This window comes from Ranitomeya imitator, chromosome 1 (assembly GCF_032444005.1).
Source record: "Ranitomeya imitator isolate aRanImi1 chromosome 1, aRanImi1.pri, whole genome shotgun sequence".
Lineage (NCBI taxonomy): Eukaryota > Metazoa > Chordata > Amphibia > Anura > Dendrobatidae > Ranitomeya > Ranitomeya imitator.
In genome coordinates, this window is record NC_091282.1 from 1,169,207,621 (window position 1) to 1,169,234,158 (window position 26,538).

Genomic DNA, 26,538 nt, shown 5'->3' on the forward strand with positions numbered 1-26,538 from the left:
TCTTCCACATGTTTGGTGTGTCTCTCAGGTGGCTTGTTGCAAACTTTAAACAACACTTTTTATGGATATCTTTGAAAAATGGCTTTCTTCTTGCCACACTTCCGTAAAGGCCAGATTTGTGCAGTGTACGACTGATTGTTGTCCTATGGACAGACTGTCCCACCTCAGCTGTAGATCTCTGCAGTTCATCCAGAGTGATCATGGGCCTCTTGGCTGCATCTTTCATCAGTCTTCTCCTTGTTTGAGATGAAAGTTTAGAGGGATGGCTGGGCATTGACAGATTTGCAGTGGTATGATACTCCTTCCATTTCAATATGATCACTTGCACAGTGCTCCTTGGGATGTTTAAATTTTTGGAAATCATTTTGTATCCAAATCCAGCTTTAAACATCTCCACAACAGTATCACGGACCTGCCTGTTGTGTTCCTTGGTCTTCATGATGCTCTCTGTGCTTCAAACAGAACTCTGAGAATATCACAGAGCAGGTGCATTTATATGGAGGATTGATTACACACAGGTGGATTATATTTTTCAACAATAGGCATTTAGGACAACATTGGATCATTCAGAGATCCACAATGAACTTCTGGAATGAGTTTGCTGCACTGAAAGTAAAGGGGCCGAATAATATTGCAAGCCCCACTTTTCAGTTTTTGAATTTCCACAAAAATTAAAAATAACCAATAAATTCAACTTCACAATTGTGTTCCACTTCTTGTTGATTCTTCACCAAAAATTTACATTTGGTATCTTTATGTTTGAAGTATGATATGTGGGAAAAGATTGAAAAGTTCCAGGGGGCCAAATACTTTCCCAAAGCACTATATATATATATGACAACATGGGGCCGCAGGATGGGAGCAGCACATTACAGCATGGGGGTGCAGAATGGCAGCAGCACATGACAGGTTTGGGGCCATAGGATGGGAGCAGCACATGACAGCATGGGCGTGCAGGATGGCAGCAGCACATGACAGGTTGGGGGCACAGGATGGGAGCAGCACAGTCACCACCTTCCTGATGTGATAGCATCGGGCCTCCATCTAGTGTATATATATATATATGCTGCTCTCATCCTGTGCCCCATTCTGTCATGTGCTGCTCCTACCCATATGCCATGTATGCTGCTCCATAAAGGTTGATGACCCCATGCTCGATAGCATATGCCCCGTATGCTGCTGCGATAAATAAAAATTACATACTCACCTCTCGTCGCTGCTGGGCGCCAAGTGCCGGGGGCCTGAGCAGGTGGGGACAGCGGCACGCTATGGGGATCAGGTGCCGGAGTCGCCGCTGGCTCAGGCCCCCGGCACTTGCGATATTCACCTGTCCCTGCTCCACCGCTGCGTGCTGCTGTGTCTTCCGGGTCTCTGGCTCTGACTGTTCAGGCAGAGGGCACGCACTAACCACGTCATCATGCCCTCTGACCAGAACTTCACAGGCAGATGATGCAGAAGACAGAGCGGCGTGCAGCGGTGGAACAGGGACAGGTGAATATAGCCTGGTTCACCCTCCCAGGTTATACTCACCCCATCCTGGCACAATCCCTGCTTCTCCGCCGGACATCGCGGTATGCGTTCACTGTTTAAGCATTCCGTGATCTCCGGCCACTTGGATCCCAGTGGTGGGGAGAGGTCCTTGCACCGTGGACTTCTTGTGGTGGGGGAATCCCAGCAGCAGGGGGTCCGGCGATGACCCGCTGGTGGTACTGCGCAAGGGCCTGATACCACCAGCGGATGCCATATTGGAATACCCATCACTTGGGTATTCCAATACAGCGGTCGGCGTACTTCTGGTGCGACACAGTGGATTGTGGGATTCGAGGAGGTCCGGACGGAAGTGGATGACAGGCAATTTAAGGTAATTTTATATATATATATATATATATATATATATATACTAGCTATTGAACCCGTTCTATGCCCGGGTGGCGAGCATTTATATTGGTATATGGTCTCCATCCTGGTATGTGCTGTTCCCATCATGCGCCTTTATCCTGCCATGTGCTGCTCCTATCTTGTGCCCCCATCCTGTCATGTGCTGCTGCCATCCTGCTCCCCATTCTGTCATGTGCTGCTCCCATCCTGTGCCCCCATTCTGTCATGTGCTGCTCCCATCCTGAGCCCCATTCTGTCATGTGCTGTTGCCATCCTGTGCCTTCATTCTGTCATGTGCTGCTCCCATCCTGCGCCCGCATTCTGTCATGTGCTGATCCCATCCTGAGCCCCGATTCTGTCATGTCCTGCTGCCATCCTGCGCCCCCATCCTGTTATGTGCTTCTCCCATCCTGTGCCCCCATGCTGTCATGCGCTGCTCCCATCTTGAGTCCCCATTCTGTCATGTACTGCTCCCATCCTATGCCCCAGTTCTGTCATGTGCTGCTACCATCCTGCAGCCCCATTCTGTCATGTGCTGCTCCCATCCTGCACCCCAATTCTGACATGTGCTGCACCCATCCTGCGCCTCCATTCTGTCATTTGCTGCACCCATCCTGCACCCCCATTCTGTCATGTGCTGCTCCCATCCTGCGCCCCCATTCTCACATGTGCTGCACCCATCCTGCACCTCCATTCTGTCATTTGCTGCATCCATCCTGCACCTCCATTCTGTCATTTGCTGCTCCCATCCTGCGCCCCCATCCTGTCATGTGCTGCTCCCATCCTGCGCCGCTCCCATCCTGCGCCTTCATTCTGTCATGTGCTGCCCTATTCTGTCATGTGTGTTGTGAATTCTGTTGTCGAGCTCCCTCCTGTGGTCATGAATGGTACTTCGGCTGGTTCTGTCCATGGACTTCCTCTGGTGGGTGTTTCTGAGTTTCACAGGTGACGAGGTTAATTCATTAGCTGCTGCTCTATTTAACTCCACTCAGATCTTTGCTCCATGCCACCTGTCAATGTTCCAGTATTGGTCTGTTCACTCCTGGATCGTTCTTGTGACCTGTCTTCCCATCAGAAGCTAAGTTCCAGCTTGTATTTCTTTGGTTTGCTATTTTCCTGTCCAGCTTGCTATTTATTTGTTGTCTTGCTTGCTGGAAGCTCTGGGACGCAGAGGGAGCGCCTCCGCACCGTGAGTCGGTGCGGAGGGTCTTTTTGCGCCCTCTGCGTGGTCTTTTTGTAGGTTTTTGTGCTGACCACAAAGTAACCTTTCCTATCCTCGGTCTGTTCAGTAAGTCGGGCCTCACTTTGCTAAATCTATTTCATCTCTGTGTTTGTATTTTCATCTTTACTCACAGTCATTATATGTGGGGGGCTGCCTTTTCCTTTGGGGAATTTCTCTGAGGCAAGGTAGGCTTTATTTTTCTGTCTTCAGGGCTAGCTAGTTCCTTAGGCTGTGCCGAGTTGCATAGGGAGCGTTAGGCGCAATCCACGGCTATTTCTAGTGTGTTTGATAGGATTAGGGATTGCGGTCAGCAGAGTTCCCACGTCCCAGAACTCGTCCTTTATTATCAGTAACTATCAGGTCATTCCGTGTGCTCTTAACCACCAGGTCCATTATTGTCCTGACCACCAGGTCATAACAGTACAGGTGGCCCAAAGTACTAATGCATCTCAATAGAGGGATAAGAGAAGTTCTGAGACCATTTTTTTTTCTTTGCAGTGTGTTTTGTCTCTATTTTCCCCTTTACCTCTGGGTGGTTCAGGACACAGGTGTAAACATGGACATTCAAGGTCTGTCCTCTTGGATGGATAATCTCACTACAAGGATACAAAACATTCAAGATTTTGTGGTTCAGAATCCGATGTCAGAGCCTAGGATTCCAATTCCTGATTTGTTTTTTGGTGATAGATCTAAGTTCTTGAATTTCAAAAATAATTGTAAATTGTTTCTTGCCTTGAAACCTCGCTCCTCAGGTGACCCTGTTCAACAAGTAAAGATCATTATTTCTTTGTTACGTGGTGACCCTCAAGACTGGGCATTTTCCCTTGCGCCAGGAGATCCGGCATTGCGTGATGTTGATGCGTTTTTCCTGGCGATTGGATTGCTTTATGACGAACCTAATTCAGTGGATCAGGCAGAGAAAATCTTGCTGGCTCTGTGTCAGGGTCAGGATGAAGCGGAGATATATTGTCAGAAGTTTAGAAAGTGGTCTGTTCTCACTCAGTGGAATGAATGTGCCCTGGCAGCAATCTTCAGAAAGGGTCTCTCTGAAGCCCTTAAAGGGACACTGTCACCTGAATTTGGAGGGAACAATCTTCAGCCATGGAGGCGGGGTTTTGGGGTTTTTGATTCATCCTTTCCTTACCCGCTGGCTGCATGCTGGCTGCAATATAGGATTGAAGTTCATTTTCTGTCCTTCATAGTACACGCCTGGGCAAGGCAAGATTGTCTTGTGCAGGCATGTACTACGGAGGACAGAGAATTAACTTCAATCCAATATTGCAGCCAGCATGCAGCCAGCGGGTAAGGAAAGGGTGAATCAAAAACCCCAAAACCCCGCCTCCATGGCTGAAGATTGTTCCCTCCAAATTCAGGTGACAGTGCCCCTTTAAGGATGTCATGGTGGGGTTTCCCATGCCTGCTGGTCTGAATGAGTCTATGTCCTTGGCCATTCAGATTGATCGACGCTTGCGTGAGCGTAAAGCTGTGCACCATTTGGCGGTACTATCTGAGCATGGGCCTGAGCCCATGCAATGTGATAGGACTTTGACCAGAGCTGAATGGCAAGAACACAGACGTCGGAATGGGCTATGTTTTTACTGTGGTGATTCCACTCATGCTATCTCCGATTGTCCTAAGCGCACTAAGCGGTTCGCTAGGTCTGCCACCATTGGTACGGTACAGTCTAAATTTCTATTGTCTGTTACTCTGATTTGCTCTTTGTCATCCTATTCTGTTATGGCATTTGTGGATTCAGGCGCTGCCCTGAGTTTGATGGACTTGGAGTATGCTAGGCGCTGTGGTTTTTTCTTGGAGCCCTTGCAGTATCCTATTCCATTGAGAGGAATTGATGCTACGCCTTTGGCCAAGAATAAGCCTCAGTATTGGACCCAATTGACCATGTGCATGGCTCCTGCACATCAGGAGGATATCCGCTTTCTGGTGTTGCATAATCTGCATGATGTGGTCGTTTTGGGGTTGCCATGGCTACAGGTTCATAATCCAGTATTGGACTGGAAATCTATGTCTGTGTTCAGCTGGGGTTGCCAGGGGGTACATGGTGATGTTCCATTTTTGTCTATTTCGTCTTCCACTCCTTCTGAAGTTCCAGAGTTTTTGTCGGATTATCGGGATGTATTTGATGAGCCCAAAGCCAGTGCCCTACCTCCTCATAGGGATTGCGATTGTGCAATTAATTTGATTCCTGGTAGTAAGTTTCCTAAGGGCCGATTGTTCAATTTATCTGTGCCAGAACACGCCGCTATGCAGAGTTATATAAAGGAATCCTTGGAGAAAGGCCATATTCGCCCGTCGTCATCACCGTTAGGAGCAGGGTTCTTTTTTGTGGCCAAGAAGGATGGTTCTTTGAGACCTTGTATTGATTATCGCCTTCTTAATAAAATTACAGTCAAATTTCAGTATCCTTTGCCGTTGCTGTCTGATTTGTTTGCTCGTATTAAAGGGGCTAGTTGGTTCACCAAGATAGATCTTCGAGGGGCGTATAATCTTGTGTGTATTAAACAAGGTGATGAATGGAAAACAGCATTTAATACGCCCGAGGGCCATTTTGAGTACCTGGTTATGCCATTCCGTCTTTCCAATGCTCTATCAGTATTTCAGTCCTTTATGCATGACATCTTCCGAGAGTACCTGGATAAATTCCTGATTGTGTATTTGGATGATATTTTGGTCTTTTCGGATGATTGGGAGTCTCATGTGAAGCAGGTCAGAATGGTGTTCCAGGTCCTTCGTGCGAATTCCTTGTTTGTGAAGGGGTCAAAGTGTCTCTTTGGAGTTCAGAAGGTTTCATTTTTGGGGTTCATTTTTTCCCCTTCTACTATCGAGATGGACCCTGTTAAAGTCCAGGCCATTTATGATTGGACTCAGCCGACATCTGTGAAGAGCCTGCAAAAGTTCCTGGGCTTTGCTAATTTTTATCGGCGCTTCATCGCTAATTTTTCTACTGTTGCTAAACCGTTGACTGATTTGACCAAGAAGGGTGCTGATGTGGTCAATTGGTCTTCTGTGGCTGTAGAGGCTTTTCAGGAGTTGAAGCGTCGTTTTTCTTCTGCCCCTGTGTTGTGCCAGCCAGATGTTTCGCTTCCGTTTCAGGTTGAGGTTGATGCTTCTGAGATTGGAGCAGGGGCTGTTTTGTCGCAAAGAAGTTCTGAGGGCTCGGTGATGAAGCCATGTGCTTTCTTTTCTAGAAAGTTTTCGCCTGCTGAGCGTAACTATGATGTTGGTAATTGTGAATTGTTGGCCATGAAGTGGGCATTCGAGGAGTGGCGTCATTGGCTGGAAGGAGCCAAGCATCGCGTGGTGGTCTTGACAGATCACAAGAATTTGACTTATCTTGAGTCTGCCAAATGGTTGAATCCGAGACAGGCTCGATGGTCATTATTTTTCTCCCGTTTTGATTTTGTGGTTTCGTACCTTCCGGGCTCTAAGAATGTGAAGGCTGATGCCCTGTCAAGGAGTTTTGTGCCTGACTTTCCGGGTGTTCCTGAGCCGGCGGGTATTCTCAAAGAGGGGGTAATTTTGTCTGCCATCTCCCCTGATTTGCGGCGGGTGCTGCAAAAATTTCAGGCTGATAGACCTGACCGTTGCCCAGCGGAGAAACTGTTTGTCCCTGATAGATGGACTAGTAGAGTTATATCTGAGATTCATTGTTCAGTGTTGGCTGGGCATCCTGGAATCTTTGGTACCAGAGATTTGGTGGCTAGATCCTTCTGGTGGTCGTCTTTGTCGCGGGATGTGCGTTCTTTTGTGCAGTCCTGTGGGACTTGTGCTCAGGCTAAGCCCTGCTGTTCTCATGCCAGTGGGTTGCTTTTGCCCTTGCCGGTCCCGAAGAGGCCCTGGACGCATATTTCTATGGATTTTATTTCGGATCTCCCCGTCTCTCAAAAGATGTCGGTCATTTGGGTGGTTTGTGATCGCTTTTCTAAGATGGTCCATTTGGTACCTTTGTCTAAATTGCCTTCCTCCTCTGATTTGGTGCCATTATTTTTCCAGCATGTGGTTCGTTTACATGGTATCCCGGAGAACATCGTTTCTGACAGAGGTTCCCAGTTTGTTTCAAGGTTTTGGCGATCCTTTTGTGCTAAGATGGGCATTGATTTGTCTTTTTCCTCGGCTTTCCATCCTCAGACAAATGGCCAAACCGAACGAACTAATCAAACTTTGGAAACATATTTGAGATGCTTTGTTTCTGCTGATCAGGATGATTGGGTGTCCTTTTTGCCGTTGGCTGAGTTCGCCCTTAATAATCGGGCCAGCTCGGCTACTTTGGTTTCGCCGTTTTTCTGCAATTCTGGTTTCCATCCTCGTTTCTCTTCAGGGCAGGTTGAGTCCTCAGACTGTCCTGGTGTAGATACTGTGGTGGATAGGTTGCAGCAGATTTGGACTCATGTGGTGGACAATTTGACATTGTCCCAGGAGAAGGCTCAACGTTTCGCTAACCGCCGGTGCTGTGTGGGTCCCCGACTTCGTGTTGGGGATTTGGTTTGGTTGTCGTCTCGTTATGTTCCTATGAAGGTTTCCTCTCCTAAGTTTAAGCCTCGTTTCATTGGTCCGTATAAGATTTCTGAGGTTATCAATCCTGTGTCATTTCGTTTGGCCCTTCCTGCTTCTTTTGCCATCGATAATGTGTTCCATAGGTCGTTATTGCGGAGATACGTGGCGCCTGTGGTTCCATCCGTTGATCCTCCTGCCCCGGTGTTAGTTGAGGGGGAGTTGGAGTATGTGGTGGAGAAGATTTTGGATTCTCGTGTTTCGAGACGGAAACTCCAATACCTGGTCAAGTGGAAGGGTTATGGTCAGGAAGATAATTCCTGGGTTTTTGCCTCTGATGTTCATGCTGCCGATCTGGTTCGTGCCTTTCATTTGGCTCATCCTGGTCGGCCTGGGGGCTCTGGTGAGGGTTCGGTGACCCCTCTTCAAGGGGGGGGGGGTACTGTTGTGAATTCTGTTGTCGGGCTCCCTCCTGTGGTCATGAATGGTACTTCGGCTGGTTCTGTCCATGGACTTCCTCTGGTGGGTGTTTCTGAGTTTCACAGGTGACGAGGTTTATTCGTTAGCTGCTGCTCTATTTAACTCCACTTAGATCTTTGCTCCATGCCACCTGTCAATGTTCCAGTATTGGTCTGTTCACTCCTGGATCGTTCTTGTGACCTGTCTTCCCATCAGAAGCTAAGTTCCAGCTTGTATTTCTTTGGTTTGCTATTTTTCTGTCCAGCTTGCTATTTATTTGTTGTCTTGCTTGCTGGAAGCTCTGGGACGCAGAGGGAGCGCCTCCGCACCGTGAGTCGGTGCGGAGGGTCTTTTTGCGCCCTCTGCGTGGTCTTTTTGTAGGTTTTTGTGCTGACCACAAAGTAACCTTTCCTATCCTCGGTCTGTTCAGTAAGTCGGGCCTCACTTTGCTAAATCTATTTCATCTCTGTGTTTGTATTTTCATCTTTACTCACAGTCATTATATGTGGGGGGCTGCCTTTTCCTTTGGGGAATTTCTCTGAGGCAAGGTAGGCTTTATTTTTCTATCTTCAGGGCTAGCTAGTTCCTTAGGCTGTGCCGAGTTGCATAGGGAGCGTTAGGCGCAATCCACGGCTATTTCTAGTGTGTTTGATAGGATTAGGGATTGCGGTCAGCAGAGTTTCCACGTCCCAGAGCTCGTCCTTTATTATCAGTAACTATCAGGTCATTCCGTGTGCTCTTAACCACCAGGTCCATTATTGTCCTGACCACCAGGTCATAACACATGTGCTGCTCCCATCCTGTGCCACAGTTCTGTAATGTGCAGCTCCCATCCTGCGCCCCCGTTCAGTAATTTGCTGCTCCCATCCATATGCCCCATACGCCGCTCCATAAAGGTTGATGGCCCCCATAAGATGCTCCATGGTATATGCCTCATATGCTGCTCCATTATGGTTGATGGCCCCCATAAGATGCTCCATAGTATATGCCTCATATGCTGCTCCATTATGGTTGATGGCCCCCATAAGATGCTCCATAGTATATGCCTCATATGCTGCTCTATTATGGTTGATGGCCCCCATAAGATGCTCCATAGTATATGCCCCGTATGCTGCTCCATAAAGGTTTATGGCCCCCATAAGATGCTCCATAGTATATGCCCCGTATACTGCTCCATAAATGTTGATGGCCCCCTGTTGTGAATTCCGCTCTTGGGCTCCCTCCGGTGGTTGTAAGTGGCACTTTTGTGAGTTCTGCTCTTGGGCTCCCTCTTGTGGTTTCTAGTGGTATGGCTGCTCCTTGGAGTTAGCTGGAGTTATCGTCTCTTCTGCTCGGCTATTTAAGTCTGGCTCTTTCTTCAGCCTGTGCCACTTGTCAATGTTTCCTGGCTGGGTTCACATCTCTGCTTGGATTCTCCTGGTTTCCTGACCAGTTCTGCAAAGATAATTTCTGGCTTTGCTCATTTCAGTCCACATGTTGTGGACTTATTGTTCTGTGCATTCTATATTTGTCCAGCTTGTCAGTATGGATTATTTCTGTTAGCTGGAAGCTCTGGGAAGCAGATTTACCCTCCACACCTTTAGTCAGGTGTGGAGATTTTTGTAAACTCTGTGTGCATTGTTTTGTAGTTTTTATACTGACCGCACAGTATCCTTTCCTGTCCTATCTATCAAGCTAGACTGGCCTCCTATGCTAAAATCTGATTTCATTTCTGCGTATGTTATTTTCCCCTCCTCTCACCGTCAATATTTGTGGGGGGCTATCTTTCCTTTGGGGATTTTCTCTGAGGCAAGATAGGTTTCCTGTTTCCATCTTTAGGGGAAGTTATTATTATTATTATTTATTGTTATAGCGCCATTTATTCCATGGCGCTTTACATGTGAGGAGGGGTATACATAATAAAAACAAGTATAATAATCTTAAACAATACAAGTCATAACTGGTATAGGAGGAATGAGGACCCTGCCCGCAAAGGCTCACAATCTACAAGGGATGGGTGAGAATACAGTAGGTGAGGGTATAGCTGGTCATGCAGCGGTTTGGTCGATCGGTGGTTACTGCAGGTTGTAGGCTTGTCTGAAGAGGTGGGTCTTCAGGTTCTTTTTGAAGGTTTTGATGGTAAGCGAGAGTCTGATGTGTTGTGGTAGAGGGTTCCAGAGTAGGGGTGATACGCGAGAGAAATCTTGTATATGATTGTGGGAAGAGGAGATAAGAGGGGAGTAGAGTAGGAGATCTTGTGAGGATCGGAGGTTGCGTGTAGGTAAGTACCGGGAGACGAGGTCACAGATGTATGGAGGAGACAGGTTGTGGATGGCTTTGTACGCCATGGTTAGGGTTTTGTAGTGGAGTCTCTGGGCAATGGGGAGCCAGTGAAGGGATTGACAGAGGGGAGAGGCCGGGGAATAGCGGGGGGACAGGTGGATTAGTCGGGCAGCAGAGTTTAGAATAGATTGGAGGGGTGCGAGAGTGTTAGATGGGAGGCCACACAGCAGGAGGTTGCAGTAGTCGAGGCGAGAGATGATGAGGGCATGGACTAGGGTTTTTGCAGATTCATGGTTGAGGAATGAACGGATTCGTGAAATATTTTTGAGTTGAAGTCGGCAGGAAGTGGAAAGGGTTTGGATATGTGGTTTGAAGGAGAGATCAGCGTCAAGGATTACCCCGAGGCAGCGAGCTTGTGGGACTGGGGAGAGTGGGCAGCCATTTACTGTAATGGGTAGGTTCGTTGGGGGGGGTCGCGTGAGATGGGGGAAAGATGATGAATTCTGTTTTGTCCATGTTAAGTTTCAGAAATCTAGCGGAGAAGAAGGATGAAATAGTGGACAGACATTGAGGGAGTTAGATCTTAGGCTGTGCCGAGGGGTCTAGGGAGCGTCAGGTAGCCCCCACGGCTATTTTTAGTTGCGCTGCTAGGTTCAGGGTTTGCGGTCAGTACAGTTACCACCTCCTTCAGAGCTTGTCTCATGTTGTTCCTAAACCACCAGATCATAACAGCCCCCATAAGATGCTCCATAGTATTATATGCCCCGTATGCTGCTGCAATATATTAAAAAAAAAGTAACATACTCACCTACAGTATCGTCGCTGGGCGCCGAGTGCTGGGGGGCCTGAGCAGGCGGGGACACCAGCGCGCTGTGGGGGTCAGGTGCCGGAGTTGCTGTTAGCTCAGGCCCCCAACACTTGCTATATTCACCTGGCCCTGATCCAGTGCTGCATGCCGCTCCGTCTTCCGGGTCCTCTGGCTGTGACTGTTCAGTCAGAGGGCGGCGAGCATTAAGCGCATCATCGCGCCCTCTGAACTGAACGTCACAGGCAGAGGACCCGGAAGACGGAGCAGCACGCAGCACTGGAACGGGACAGGTGAATATAACATACTCACCCTCCTGGCACGTCCCTGCTTCTCCGTTGGAGATCGCGGTATGCGTTCAGTGCTTACACATACCGCGATCTCCTGGGCTGCGTCACTCTGTGGGGTCCAGACTGCGCTTGTGCAGTCTATAAAGGCTTCGGACAGAGTGACGCTCCCAGCGTTATATTATAGATATATATATATATATATATATATATATATATATACACACACACACAAAACTATGCTACGGGCTTGTGACAAAAGAGTCAGTATCCCCAACAAATCCGATGTGATGGATGTTATTATGGGTATTAGAAATATATTCTATACAGTACGACCCTCCTGGATGATATGACCTTCTTCTGTTGACTTATTTTAGAGGTTTTGTACTATCTGTCATTACCAAAACTAAGCATAAAATTATATATCTGATCAATAAAAAGAAAACACTGGTCAAGAAATAAAAATGAAACTATGAATAAAATAAAGACTGATATGCATCCAGATATTTTTGGATGATTTGTTTCCACTCAATGACATATTTGTATCTAAAAAATGAAATACGGTAACTCTTCTGTTACTCATCACTAGTGTTGAGCATTCCGATACCGCAAGTATCGGGTATCGGCCGATATTTGCGGTATCGGAATTCCGATACTGAATTCCGATACTTCCCGCGTATCGGATACCGGAATCGGAAGTTCCCAGAATTCAAATTGAACGCAGCAGCCAATGAGGAATGAATGAAAGTGTGGGCACATCCTGTTTAGCATGGTGGGCATGTAAGTACTGGCAAGGCTTGGATTGGCTGCTGAAATGATGTCACTCTGCACTATAAAAAAGCGCTGCCGCCATTTTGCGCTCACTCTGCTGTGATTTCAGTTAGGGACAGGACGCTGTGTTCTAACTGAGGGCCAGTTGAGCTAGCTAATTGCTTTATTTTCCTTTCCAAAGGCTAATTTAGCAAAACGCTGTGTGTTCTTCACTGTTCACCTTGCTCTTGCCTTGCAGCGCTGTTTTAACAGCGTTCTGCAAGGTCTCTGTGTGTGTGTGTGTGCAGCTCACTCTGTAGTCTGTGTGCAGCCATATACCCGGTTGTATTCAGCTCAGGGGGGGTTCACACTGCCTCACACAGTTGTTCTTTTTTGCTCTTAGTGCAGCCTGCTGCACATTTTTTCTCAAATTTCCTATTAGTGTTTTTCCACCAGTCTCCAGCTCTATTGTGGAAAAACACTACATAGGATAACCTAGAGGGGGGTTTTTGGGCCTTGCAGCGCCGTTTACGGCTGTCTGCACGGTCTCCGTGTGAGCCCAGCTCGCCCTGTAGTCTGTGTGCAGCCATAGCCGGTTGGATTCAGCTCAGGGTTCGTTACTGGCTCATACCTTGAGAAAAATTTTCCTTTTTTTCAAATAGTGCAGCCTGTTTAAAATTTGAAAAAAAAAATTCCTATTAGTGTCTTTCCACTCGTATCCAGCTAAATAGTGGAAAAACACTATATAGGATAACCTAGAGGAGGGTTTTTTGGCCTTGCAGCGCCGTTTACGGCTGTCTGCACGGTCTCCGTGTGAGCCCAGCTCGCCCTGTAGTCTGTGTGCAGCCATAGCCGGTTGGATTCAGCTCAGGGTTCGTTACTGGCTCATACCTTGAGAAAAATTTTCCTTTTTTTCAAATAGTGCAGCCTGTTTAAAATTTTAAAAAAAAAATTCCTATTAGTGTCTTTCCACTCGTATCCAGCTAAATAGTGGAAAAACACTATATAGGATAACCTAGAGGAGGGTTTTTTGGCCTTGCAGCGCCGTTTACGGCTGTCTGCACGGTCTCCGTGTGAGCCCAGCTCGCCCTGTAGTCTGTGTGCAGCCATAGCCGGTTGGATTCAGCTCAGGGTTCGTTACTGGCTCATACCTTGAGAAAAATTTTCCTTTTTTTCAAATAGTGCAGCCTGTTTAAAATTTGAAAAAAAAAATTCCTATTAGTGTCTTTCCACTCGTATCCAGCTAAATAGTGGAAAAACACTATATAGGATAACCTAGAGGAGGGTTTTTTGGCCTTGCAGCGCCGTTTACGGCTGTCTGCACGGTCTCCGTGTGAGCCCAGCTCGCCCTGTAGTCTGTGTGCAGCCATAGCCGGTTGGATTCAGCTCAGGGTGCGTTACTGCCTCATACCTTGAAAAACAATTTCCTTTTTTTCAAATAGTGCAGCCAGTTTAAAATTTGAAAAAAAAAATTCCTATTAGTGTCTTTCCACTTGTATCCAGCTAAATAGTGGAAAAACACTATATAGGATAACCTAGAGGAGGGTTTCTTGGCCTTGCAGCGCCGTTTACGGCTGTCTGCACGGTCTCCGTGTGATTTAAACTAGCTCTGTAGCCCGATCTGCACCAAAAAAAAGGTTAAGTTCACCAAACACAACTTACACTTGTGTAGGCCACATTTGAAAAATAATAAAGTTTAGTCCACAATTTACAACATTAGTGTTTCTTACACCTGTTAGGAGGAGCATTACAGGAATAAGCACACTAAGGCCTTAGTACTTTTCTGCTTATCTTTATCTGTCAACCAAGATGAAGAGGGCAGGGAGTAAGGCACGTGGGCGTGGGCGCGGAGCAGGGAGAGGAGCAGGGAGAGGACGTGGTGATTCTGTGCCTGCTGCGGGCGCCGGTGACTCGTCGTCACTCAGTTTCAGCAGGGAACAGTCCTTCATGCGCAGCTTTGTCGGAGAGCGCCGTGCACCGCTGCTGCGTGAAGACCAAATTGAAGCCGTTGTCGGGTGGATGGCAGCTAACGCCTCGGCATCGACTTCAGTTAGTGCCACATCCTCTCAGGCACAGAGCACTGGAGAGCAGCCATCTGTCTCTTCACCACCTGCCAAATTGGCCAGGCAGTCAGAGAGCCCAGGACAGGAGCCGTCTCTACTTCTGTTCTCTGAATCTCTTGGCTTGGAAACAGGGGGCCAGCCAAGCAGCATTGGAGAAATGGAAGAAGAGGCAGTGTGCAGTGATGCCCAACACCTTTTTCTCTCTGACTCTGAAGAGGCAGGTGGGCCAGTGCCTCCGGTGACCACAGCGCAGTACGCATCTGATGATGAAACTCAGGTGCCGCTTTCTCGTGCGTACTGTGCTGCTGAGACTACCCAGGAGGAGCAGTTGGTGGCAGAGGGTAGTGGAGATGATGAGGTCCTTGACCCATCGTGGCGTGAGGAACAGGAAGGTGGTGGGAGCAGCTCAGAGGAAGAGCTTCCTCTTACGGGCCAAAGAGGGAGAGGGAGGGGGAAGACTGCGGAGCCTGTAGCCTCCACTTTGGCACCCGTTAGGAGCCTGTCTCTTTCCAAAGCCAAAAAGGGCGCTCCCAAGACTTGCAGTGCCTGGTCCTTTTTTGACACAGTTGCAGATGACATTTGTTTTGTCAAATGCAAGCTGTGTCATCATAAAGTAAAAAGAGGGAAAAATGTCAGCAACCTCAATACCACAAATATGTGGAAACATGTGCGGACCAGGCACGCGGTGGAGTTACAGAAACACACTGAAGATGTAGGCCAACCAACAGCGGCAGCTACCACCTCTTCAGCTCGTGTTGCCTCTTCCTCCAGCTCACGCACAGCTGGTTTGGCTTCCTCCCAGAGACCTTGTGTAATTCCACCCACAGCACCACCTTCCCAGTCATCCTCACACTCCCAGTCTACTCTACAGCCATCGGTAGTACAGGCATGGGAGAAAAGGCGGGCATTCTCGGCCAACCACCCCCGAGCACAGGCTCTGAATGCAGGCATTGCCAAACTGTTGTCCCTGGAAATGCTCTCGTTCAGGCTGGTGGAGACTGACAGCTTCCGTGACTTGATGGCATTGGCAGTCCCACAGTACAAGGTGCCCAGCCGCTTTTACTTCAGCAGGCAGGCTGTCCCTGCCCTGCACAGGCATGTTGAGGCAAACATAAAACATGCGCTACTGAACGCCGTCAGTAGCAAGGTCCACCTCACCACCGATGCGTGGACCAGTCAGCATGGACAGGGGCGATATGTTTCCCTCACTGCCCATTGGGTTAATGTTGTTGAGCCAGGTACAGATCGTGCGAGTGGCGCAGGACGTGTCCTGCCCACTCCAAGGATTGCAGGAATCCAGTCTGTACGCATCGACTCCTCCTCTTACACCAGTTCCTCTGATTCCTCTCTGCAGGATCCGTCACAGTCCACCCCCACATGGACCCGTGAACGTTTACCTATGACCGACATGAGCACAGCCGTGGCCAAACGTCAGCAGGCCGTCTTGAAACTAGTTTCATTGGGGCATCGAAGCCACACAGCGCAGGAGCTCTGGAATGCCATCAAGCAGGAGAGCGATGTGTGGTTACTGCCAGCGAATCTCCAGCCAGGCATGGTAGTGTGTGACAATGGCCGAAATCTGGTGGCAGCTTTGGCCCTTGGCAACCTCACTCACATCCCATGTCTGGCACATGTGCTCAATTTGGTTGTGCAGAGTTTTCTGAGGGACTATCCGGATCTTGATGCCCTGCTGCACAAGGTCCGCCTAGAGTGTGCTCACTTGCGGCGTTCCAGCTTGGCCAGATCCCGCATTGCTGCTCTGCAGCGCCGATTCCGCCTTCCGGAACACCGCATCATATGTGACCTACCTACCCGGTGGAATTCCACGTTACATATGTTGGAGCGGTTGTGTGAGCAGCAGCAAGCAGTTATGGAGTACCAGCTGCATCAGGCGCAAAGAAGTCGCAGTCAGCGCCGATCAGACTTCACAACCACAGAGTGGGCCACTATGAAGGACGTCTGCCAGGTTTTGCGTCCTTTTGATTATTCCACGCGGATGGCAAGTGCAGATGATGCACTAGTCAGCATGACTGTCCCCCTTATCTGCCTGCTTCAGCAAACTTTGCAAGGGTTAAGGGATGATGTGGTGGAAGAGGTGGAGGATGAGGAGTCACCTTTTCCATCAGCTTCTGGAGAGTCAGCGCCACGTGGTTCCTCACAAAGGGGTACGCAGGGGCCAATTTGTGAGGAGGATGAGGAGGAGTCAATGGAGGAGGAAGAGCTCCGTCCAGAGGAGGGAGCGACACAATTGTCCAGTGGTCAGTGTGTACAGCGAGGGTGGGGTGATGACGAGCGGGCAGAGATCATGTCTCAAGCAGGGGACAGCGTTTCTGGGCCGGTTGGCACTCTGCAGCACATGGTGGATTTCATGCTGCAGTGCCTGAGAAACGACCGCCGCATCGACCACATTCTCAACATGCCTGATTATTGGGTGTTCACCCTCCTCGATCCTCGCTACCGGGACAACGTCCAAAACCTCATCCCTGCGTTGACCCGGGAGCGTAAATTGCGGGAGTACCACGACACACTGGTGAATTCCATCATCTTCTCCTGTCCAACTGAGAGGAGTGCTGCTAGTGCTTTACAAAGCAGCTCAGTGCGTCGAGGCAGTGGGGGAGGCTCTGCCCAAAGAGGGAGCAGAAGCAGTGCCTCTGCCCAAGGCAAGCCCAGTATGGCACAACTCTGGCACACTTTTGTGTGCCCGCCCCAAATGTCTACACCATCACCGGCGGCTCCAGTCAGCAGGAGGCAACGGTTCCGTCAGATGGTGACAGACTACATGGCTTGCCCTCTTACTGTACTCCCAGACGGCTCTTCCCCGTTCAAGTTTTGGGTCTCTAAGCTGGATACATGGCCAGAGCTAAGCCAGTATGCATTGGAGGTGCTGGCTTGCCCTGCGGCTAGTGTCTTATCGGAACGTGTCTTTAGTGCCGCAGGTGGTGTACTAACAGACCGTCGCATGCGACTATCCTCCGATAACGTTGACCGGCTTACTTTCCTGAAAATGAACCAGGCCTGGATCTCGCAGGAATTTGCCACTCCTCTGCCTGATTAAGTAATTGGGTGTCATCCAGGTCTCCTGCTGTGTTCATCTTTCTACCACCTGAACTGCTATTCCTGGGCTCCAACACCGCCAGTTGCGGCTCAGAAGTGCAGGCTGCACAGTAAAAACATACGACCCAGTGTTATTGGGTTTCAGTAACGTCAGCTGATCCCCAGCTGTGTAGCCGGCAATGTGTCCTGCGACCGCCACGCTGGCACAACAACCTAAATGTAAGGGAACCTGTCCCCCCCCCCCCCCCCGTCGTTTGTTACTGAAAGAGCCATCTTGTGCAGCAGTAATGCTGCACAAGGAAAAGGTAGCTCTTTTTTTTTAGCTCTTTGCACACGCAGAACTTAACACTTATAAAATGTGTTCACTGATACCGTTATACCGTCCCGGAGCTGGGACTTTCCTTCGTAATGTGACGCAGCACAGCCGTCATTCCTACCCCCTTGGTGCCATGCGCTGCCTCCTCAGCGTTGTTTTAAGCTGTCACGGAGCCTGCGCTGTTCTGTTATCCCTTGGGCATGCCCTATTTGCGCTGCCTGTCTTCTGACATAATTTGGTGTCAGGCTGGCTGCGCCTGTGCGGCCGCGGTGCCCGAGATCCCGCCTCGCAGTGTCTTCTGATTGAGTCACACTGCGGGCCTGGGATCCATGGGCATGCGCAGTGCATATCTTCCCCTCGGGCTCTCGCTCATTTCCCTCCGCCTTCTTTAGACTGTGCGCCGTCAGCTGATCCCTAGCATGCCACGGCCGTGACACCGCACAGTCTGAAGAAGAGGGAAGGAGGGGAGTGAGAGTCGAGGTTATGCACTGTGCATGCCCATGGTTCCAAGGCCCGCAGTGGGATTACGTTAGATGAGACTGCGAGGTGGGATCTGGAGCAGCGTGGACGCACAGGCACTGACAGCCTGACACCAAATTATGTCAGAAGACAGGCAGCGCTAATTGGGCATGGCCAAGGGCTAACAGAACAGCGCAGGCTCCGTGGCAGCTTAAAACAACGCTGAGGAGGCAGCGCACGGCATCAAGGGGATAGGAATGACAGCTGTGCTGTGTCCCATTACGAAGGAAATTCGCACCTCAGGAACGGTTTAACGGTATAAAGGGACACATTTTTAGTGTTTACTTCGGTGTTTGCAAGGAGCATAATTAAAAGAGCAACCTTTTCCTTTTGCATCCTTAGTGCTGCACAACATGGCTCTTTCAGCTACAAACGTCTTGGGGGGGGGGGTTAAAGGTTTCCTTTCAACTTGCTCCAATCAGGCTTCGGCCTACACTCTGTTCCTCTGCTCCTCCTGCTGTCCCTGGGCTCTAACACCGCCAGTTGGTGCCTGGAAGTGCTGTGTGCACAGTCAACAGTCGCTCCTCTGTTATTGGGGTTCAGTAACGTCAGCTGATCCCCAGCTGTGTGTGCGGCAATACCTCCAATCTGCTCCTCCTGCTGTCCCTGGGCTCTAACACCGCCAGTTGGTGCCTGGAAGTGCTGTGTGCACAGTCAACAGTCGCTCCTCTGTTATTGGGGTTCAGTAACGTCAGCTGATCCCCAGCTGTGTATCCGGCAACGTGTCATGCGACCGCCACGCTGGCACAACTAAAATGTAAGGGGACCTGTCCCCCCCCCCCCCCCTAGGCGTTTGTTACTGAAAGAGCCACCATGTGCAGCACTAATACTGCACAAGGGAAAGGTCGCTCTTGAAATTATGCTCCTTGCAAACGCTGAACTACACACTCATGTAATGTGTCCCCTCACACCGTCCAACCGTCCCGGAGGTGGGACTTTCCTTTGTAATGTGACACAGCACAGCCGTCATTGCTACCCCCTTGGCACCGTGCGCTGCCTCCTTAGCGTTGTTTGATTCCGTCATGGACCCTGCGCTGTTATGTTATCCCTTGGCCATGCACAGTTTGCGCTGCCCGTCCTCTGACATCATTTGTTGTCGTCCTGGCTGCGCCTGTGCGTCCACGCTGCCCGAAATCACACCTCGCAGTGTCGTCTAATGTGATCCCACAGTGGGCCTGGTATCCATGGCCATGCGCAGTGCATATACTAGCCTCTCACTCCCCTTCTTCACGCTTCTTCAGACTAGGCGGCGTCAGCTGATCCCTAATAGCATGCCACGGCCGTGACGCCGCACAGTCTGAAGAAGCAGGAAGGAGGTGAGTGAGAGGCGATGATATGCACTGCGCATGCCCATGGATCCCTGGCCCGCAGTGGGACTACATTAGATGACACTGCAAGGTTGGATCTCGGGCAGCTTGGACGCACAGGCACTGCCAGCCTGACACCTACATGATGTCAGAAGACGGGCACCGCTAACTGTGCATGGCCAAGGGATAACATTACAGTGCGGGCTCCGTGACAGAACCAAACAACGTTGAGGAGGTGGTGCCCGGCACCAAGGGGGTTGGAATGACGGCTGTGCTGTGTCACATTACAAAGGAAAGTCCCACTTCCGGGATGGTTTGACGGTGTGAGGGGACACATTATATGAGTGTGTACTTCAGCGTTTGCAAGGAGCATAATTTTCGGAGCCACCATTTTCCATGTGCAGTATTACTGCTGTACAAGATGGCTCTTTCAGCAACAAATGCCTGGGGGGGGGGGTTAAAGGTTCCCTTTCAACTTGCTCCACTGCAGGCTTCGGCCTACACTCTGCTCCTCTTTGATTCCCTGGGTTTCAACACTGTCAGTTGCCACCTGGAAGTGTTGTCTACACAGAAAAAAACACTAGGTGATGTGTCAGTGGGTTTCAGCACCGCCAGCTGTTCCCCTGCTGTGTAGTCGGCAACGTGTCCAGCACAAGCCACGCTGGCACAACAGAACAAAAGCTGCCACCAGTGCAGGCTTCGGCCTACACTCTGCTCCTCTCCTCCTCCTGCTGACCCTGGGCTCAAACACCGCTAGTTTTTGCCCGGAAGTGCTAGCTGCACAGAGAAAAACACCAGCCAATGTGTTAGTGGGGTTCAGCAACGCCAGCTGTTCCCCTGCTGTGTAGCCGGCAACGTGACCTGCAAACGCCATGCAGGCACAGGAACTGAAATTAAAAGGGAACCTGGCCCCACCCCCCCAGGTGTTTCTATGTATAACAGCCACCTAGTACAGCAGTACTGCTGCATTTGTACAAGGTGGCTGACTTTTTCTCCTTGCCCACGTGGAACTCAACACGTACAAAATGTGTCTCATTGAGACCATTCCACTGTCCCTGAGGTGTGACTTTCCTTTGTAATGATACGCAGCACCCCCCTTGGTAGCGTTTCCCGTCTTTTGTCATCATGGTTAGCTGGCTGCGCCTGTGCATCCGCCCTGCTAGAAACAACGCCCCTCGTTGTCATATTTATTTTGTCAGCGAGGGTGTGGTTTATGGGCACGAGCAGTGCATATGTTCGCCTGTCTTAACTCATCTCCTTCCGCCTTCTTCAGACTGTGCGGCCTCCTGGCCGTGGTAGGCGATAAGGGATCAGCTGAGGCCGCCCAGTCTGGAGCAGGTGTAAGGACATGTGTAAGCGGCAAACCTATTTACTGCAAAAGGCCACGAATCCCAGCCACGCAGTGTGATTTTTTGAAAACACACTGTGGGTCTGGGATTCATGTCCATCGCTAACCGCAACGGCCGACATGAAATGAGGTCAGAAGACAGGAAGCGCTCACAGCGCATGGCCAAGGGATCACAATAGCGCAGACTCCTGTACAGCAAATAACAACGCTCAGGAATCTGCGCCCAGTACCTAGGTGCAAATTTTGACACCTGTGCTGCGTCTCGTTAAAAAGACAAGTCACGCCTCCACAACTGTTTGACAGTATAATGGGCTAAATAGTGTACGTGTTTTAGTCAGCGTGTGCAAGGAGCAAAACAAATAGAGCAACCTTTTACTTGTGCAGCATTAATGCTGCACAAGGTGTGGCTCTTGTACCTTGCAACACCTGAGGGGGGGGTTAAAGGTAACCTTTGAAATTGGTTCAACTAGGCTTCGGCCTACACTCTGCTCCTCTACTCCTCCTGCTGACCCTGGGCTCAAACACCGCTAGTTTTTGCCCGGAAATGCTAGCTGCACAGAGAAAAACACCAGCCAATGTGTTAGTGGGGTTCAGCACCGCCAGCTGTTCCCCTGCTGTGTAGTCGGCAACGTGTCCAGCACAAGCCACGCTGGCACAACAGAACAAAAGCTGCCACCAGTGCAGGCTTCGGCCTACACTTTGCTCCTCTCCTCCTCCTGCTGACCCTGGGCTCAAACAACGCCAGTTTCTGCCCGGACATGCTAGCTGCACAGAGAAAAACACCAGCCAATGTGTTAGTGGGGTTCAGCACCGCCTGCTGTTCCCCCGCTGTGTAGCCGGCATCGTGTCCAGCACAAGCCACGCTGGCACAACCGACCAAAAGCTGCCACCAGTGCAGGCTTCGGCCTACACTTTGCTCCTCTCCTCCTCCTCCTGCTGACCCTGGGCTCTAACACCGCTAGTTTTTGCCCGGACATGCAATCTGCACAGAGAAAAACACCAGTCAATGTGTCAGTGGGGTTCAGCAACGCCAGCTGTTCCCCTGCTGTGTAGCTTGCAACGTGACCTGCAAACGCCACGCAGGCACATGAACTGAAATTGAAGGGAGCCTGCCCCCCACCCACAGGTGTTTCTATGTATATCAGCCACCTTGTACAGCAGTACTGCTGCATTTGTACAAGGTGGCTGACTTTTTCTCCTTGCCCACGTGGAACTCAACACGTACAAAATGTGTCTCATTACAGACCATTACAATGTCCCTGAGGTGTGACTTTCCTTTGTAATGACACGCAGCACCACCCTTGTTAGCGCTGCCCGTCTTTTGACATCATTGGTTAGCTGGCTGCGCCTGTGCATCTCCCCTGCTCGAAACAACGGCCCTCGGTGTCTTATTTTTTTGGACAGCGAGGGTGTGATTGATGGGCATGTGCAGTGCATATGTTTGCCTGTGTTCACTCATCTCCTTCCGCCTTCTTCAGACTGTGCGGCCTCCTGGCCGTGGTAGGCGATAAGGGATCAGCTGAGGCCGCCCAGTCTGGAGCAGGTGTAAGGACATGTGTAAGCGGCAAACCTATTTACTGCACAAGGCCACGAATCCCAGCCACGCAGTGTGATTTTTTGAAAACACACTGTGGGTCTGGGATTCATGTCCATCGCTAACCGCAACGGCCGACATGAAATGAGGTCAGAAGACAGGAAGCGCTCACAGCGCATGGCCAAGGGATCACAATAGCGCAGACTCCTGTACAGCAAATAACAACGCTCAGGAATCTGCGCCCAGTACCTAGGTGCAAATTTTGACACCTGTGCTGCGTCTCGTTAAAAAGACAAGTCACGCCTCCACAACTGTTTGACAGTATAATGGGCTAAATAGTGTACGTGTTTTAGTCAGCGTGTGCAAGGAGCAAAACAAATAGAGCAACCTTTCACTTGTGCAGCATTAATGCTGCACAAGGTGTGGCTCTTGTACCTTGCAACACCTGAGGGGGGGGTTAAAGGTAACCTTTGAAATTGGTTCAACTAGGCTTCGGCCTACACTCTGCTCCTCTACTCCTCCTGCTGACCCTGGGCTCAAACACCGCTAGTTTTTGCCAGGAAATGCTAGCTGCACAGAGAAAAACACCAGCCAATGTGTTAGTGGGGTTCAGCACCGCCAGCTGTTCCCCTGCTGTGTAGTCGGCAACGTGTCCAGCACAAGCCACGCTGGCACAACAGAACAAAAGCTGCCACCAGTGCAGGCTTCGGCCTACACTTTGCTCCTCTCCTCCTCCTGCTGACCCTGGGCTCTAACAACGCCAGTTTCTGCCCGGACATGCTAGCTGCACAGAGAAAAACACCAGCCAATGTGTTAGTGGGGTTCAGCACCGCCTGCTGTTCCCCCGCTGTGTAGCCGGCATCGTGTCCAGCACAAGCCACGCTGGCACAACCGACCAAAAGCTGCCACCAGTGCAGGCTTCGGCCTACACTTTGCTCCTCTCCTCCTCCTGCTGACCCTGGGCTCTAACAACGCCAGTTTCTGCCCGGACATGCTAGCTGCACAGAGAAAAACACCAGCCAATGTGTTAGTGGGGTTCAGCACCGCCTGCTGTTCCCCCGCTGTGTAGCCGGCATCGTGTCCAGCACAAGCCACGCTGGCACAACCGACCAAAAGCTGCCACCAGTGCAGGCTTCGGCCTACACTTTGCTCCTCTCCTCCTCCTCCTGCTGACCCTGGGCTCTAACACCGCTAGTTTTTGCCCGGACATGCAATCTGCACAGAGAAAAACACCAGTCAATGTGTCAGTGGGGTTCAGCAACGCCAGCTGTTCCCCTGCTGTGTAGCTTGCAACGTGACCTGCAAACGCCACGCAGGCACATGAACTGAAATTGAAGGGAGCCTGCCCCCCACCCACAGGTGTTTCTATGTATATCAGCCACCTTGTACAGCAGTACTGCTGCATTTGTACAAGGTGGCTGACTTTTTCTCCTTGCCCACGTGGAACTCAACACGTACAAAATGTGTCTCATTACAGACCATTACAATGTCCCTGAGGTGTGACTTTCCTTTTTAATGACACGCAGCACCCCCATTGTTAGCGCTGCCCGTCTCCTGACATCATTGGTTGGCTGGCTGTGCCTGTGCGTCCCCCCTGCCCGACACAACGCCCCCCGTTGTCTCATATATTTTGACTGCGAGGGTGTGATTGATGGGCACGAGCAGTGCATATGTTCCCCTGTTTTCACTCCCCTCCTTCCGCCTTCTTCTGACTGTGCGGCCTCATGGCCGCGGCATGCGATAAGGGATCAGCTGAGGCCGCCCAGTCTGAAGCAGGTGTAAGGACATGTGTGAGCGGCGAACATATTTACTGCACAAGGCCACGAATCCCAGCACCGCAGTGTGACTTTAGGAAAAGCCACTGTGGGTCTGGGATTTATGGCCATCGTTAACCGCACCGGCCAACATGAAATGAGGTCATGAGACGGCCTGCACTAACAGGGTATTGCCAAGGGATAACACAAGAGCGCAGTTTCCTGTACTGCAAATAACAACGGTAAGGAATCTGCGCACAGCACCTAGGTGTAAATTTGTACACCTGTGCTGCGTCTCCTTAAAAAGACTAGTAGTCACGCCTCCACTACTGTTTGACAGTATAATGGGCTAAATAGTGTACGTGTTTAATTCAGCGTGTGCAAGGAGCAAAATTAAATAGAGCAACCTTTGACTTGTGCATCATTAATGCTGTTCAAGGTGTGGCTCTTGTACCTTGCAACACCTGAGGGGGGGGGTTAAAGGTAACCTTTGAAATTGGTTCAACTAGGCTTCGGCCTACACTCTGCTCCTCTACTCCTCCTGCTGACCCTGGGCTCAAACACCGCTAGTTTTTGCCCGGAACGGCTAGCTGCACAGAGAAAAACACCAGCCAATGTGTTAGTGGGGTTCAGCAACGCCAGCTGTTCCCCTGCTGTGTAGTCGGCAACGTGTCCAGCACAAGCCACGCTGGCACAACTGACCAAAAGCTGCCACCAGTGCAGGCTTCGGCCTACACTTTGCTCCTCTCCTCCTCCTGCTGACCCTGGGCTCAAACAACGCCAGTTTCTGCCCGGACATGCTAGCTGCACAGAGATAAACACCAGCCAATGTGTTAGTGGGGTTCAGCACCGCCAGCTGTTCCCCTGCTGTGTAGCTGGCAACGTGTCCTGCAAACGCCACGCAGGCACATGAACTGAAATTGAAGGGAGCCTGCCCCCCACCCCCCCAGGTGTTTCTATGTATAACAGCCACCTTGTACAGCAGTACTGCTGCATTTGTACAAGGTGGCTGACTTTTTCTCCTTGCACACGTGGAACTCAACAAGTACAAAATGTGTCTCATTACAGACCATTACAATGTCCCTGAGGTGTGACTTTCCTTTTTAATGACACGCAGCACCCCCATTGTTAGCGCTGCCCGTCTCCTGACATCATTGGTTGGCTGGCTGTGCCTGTGCGTCCCCCTGCCCGACACAACGCCCCCCGTTGTCTCATATATTTTGACTGCGAGGGTGTGATTGATGGGCACGAGCAGTGCATATGTTCCCCTGTCTTCACTCCCCTCCTTCCGCCTTCTTCTGACTGTGCGGCCTCATGGCCGCGGCATGCGATAAGGGATCAGCTGAGGCCGCCCAGTCTGAAGCAGGTGTAAGGACATGTGTGAGCGGCGAACATATTTACTGCACAAGGCCACGAATCCCAGCACCGCAGTGTGACTTTATGAAAAGCCACTGTGGGTCTGGGATTTATGGCCATCGTTAACCGCAGCGGCCAACATGAAATGAGGTCATGAGACGGCCTGCACTAACAGGGTATTGCCAAGGGATAACACAAGAGCGCAGTTTCCTGTACTGCAAATAACAACGGTAAGGAATCTGCGCACAGCACCTAGGTGTAAATTTGTACACCTGTGCTGCGTCACCTTAAAAAGACTAGTAGTCACGCCTCCACTACTGTTTGACAGTATAATGGGCTAAATAGTGTACGTGTTTAATTCAGCGTGTGCAAGGAGCAAAATTAAATAGAGCAACCTTTGACTTGTGCATCATTAATGCTGTTCAAGGTGTGGCTCTTGTACCTTGCAACACCTGAGGGGGGGGGTTAAAGGTAACCTTTGAAATTGGTTCAACTAGGCTTCGGCCTACACTCTGCTCCTCTACTCCTCCTGCTGACCCTGGGCTCAAACACCGCTAGTTTTTGCCCGGAAATGCTAGCTGCACAGAGAAAAACACCAGCCAATGTGTTAGTGGGGTTCAGCACCGCCAGCTGTTCCCCCGCTGTGTAGCCGGCATCGTGTCCAGCACAAGCCACGCTGGCACAACCGACCAAAAGCTGCCACCAGTGCAGGCTTCGGCCTACACTTTGCTCCTCTCCTCCTCCTCCTGCTGACCCTGGGCTCTAACACCGCTAGTTTTTGCCCGGACATGCAATCTGCACAGAGAAAAACACCAGTCAATGTGTCAGTGGGGTTCAGCAACGCCAGCTGTTCCCCTGCTGTGTAGCTTGCAACGTGACCTGCAAACGCCACGCAGGCACATGAACTGAAATTGAAGGGAGCCTGCCCCCCACCCACAGGTGTTTCTATGTATAACAGCCACCTTGTACAGCAGTACTGCTGCATTTGTACAAGGTGGCTGACTTTTTCTCCTTGCCCACGTGGAACTCAACACGTAGAAAATGTTTCTCATTAGAGACCATTACAATGTCCCTGAGGTGTGACTTTCCTTTGTAATGACACGCAGCACCACCCT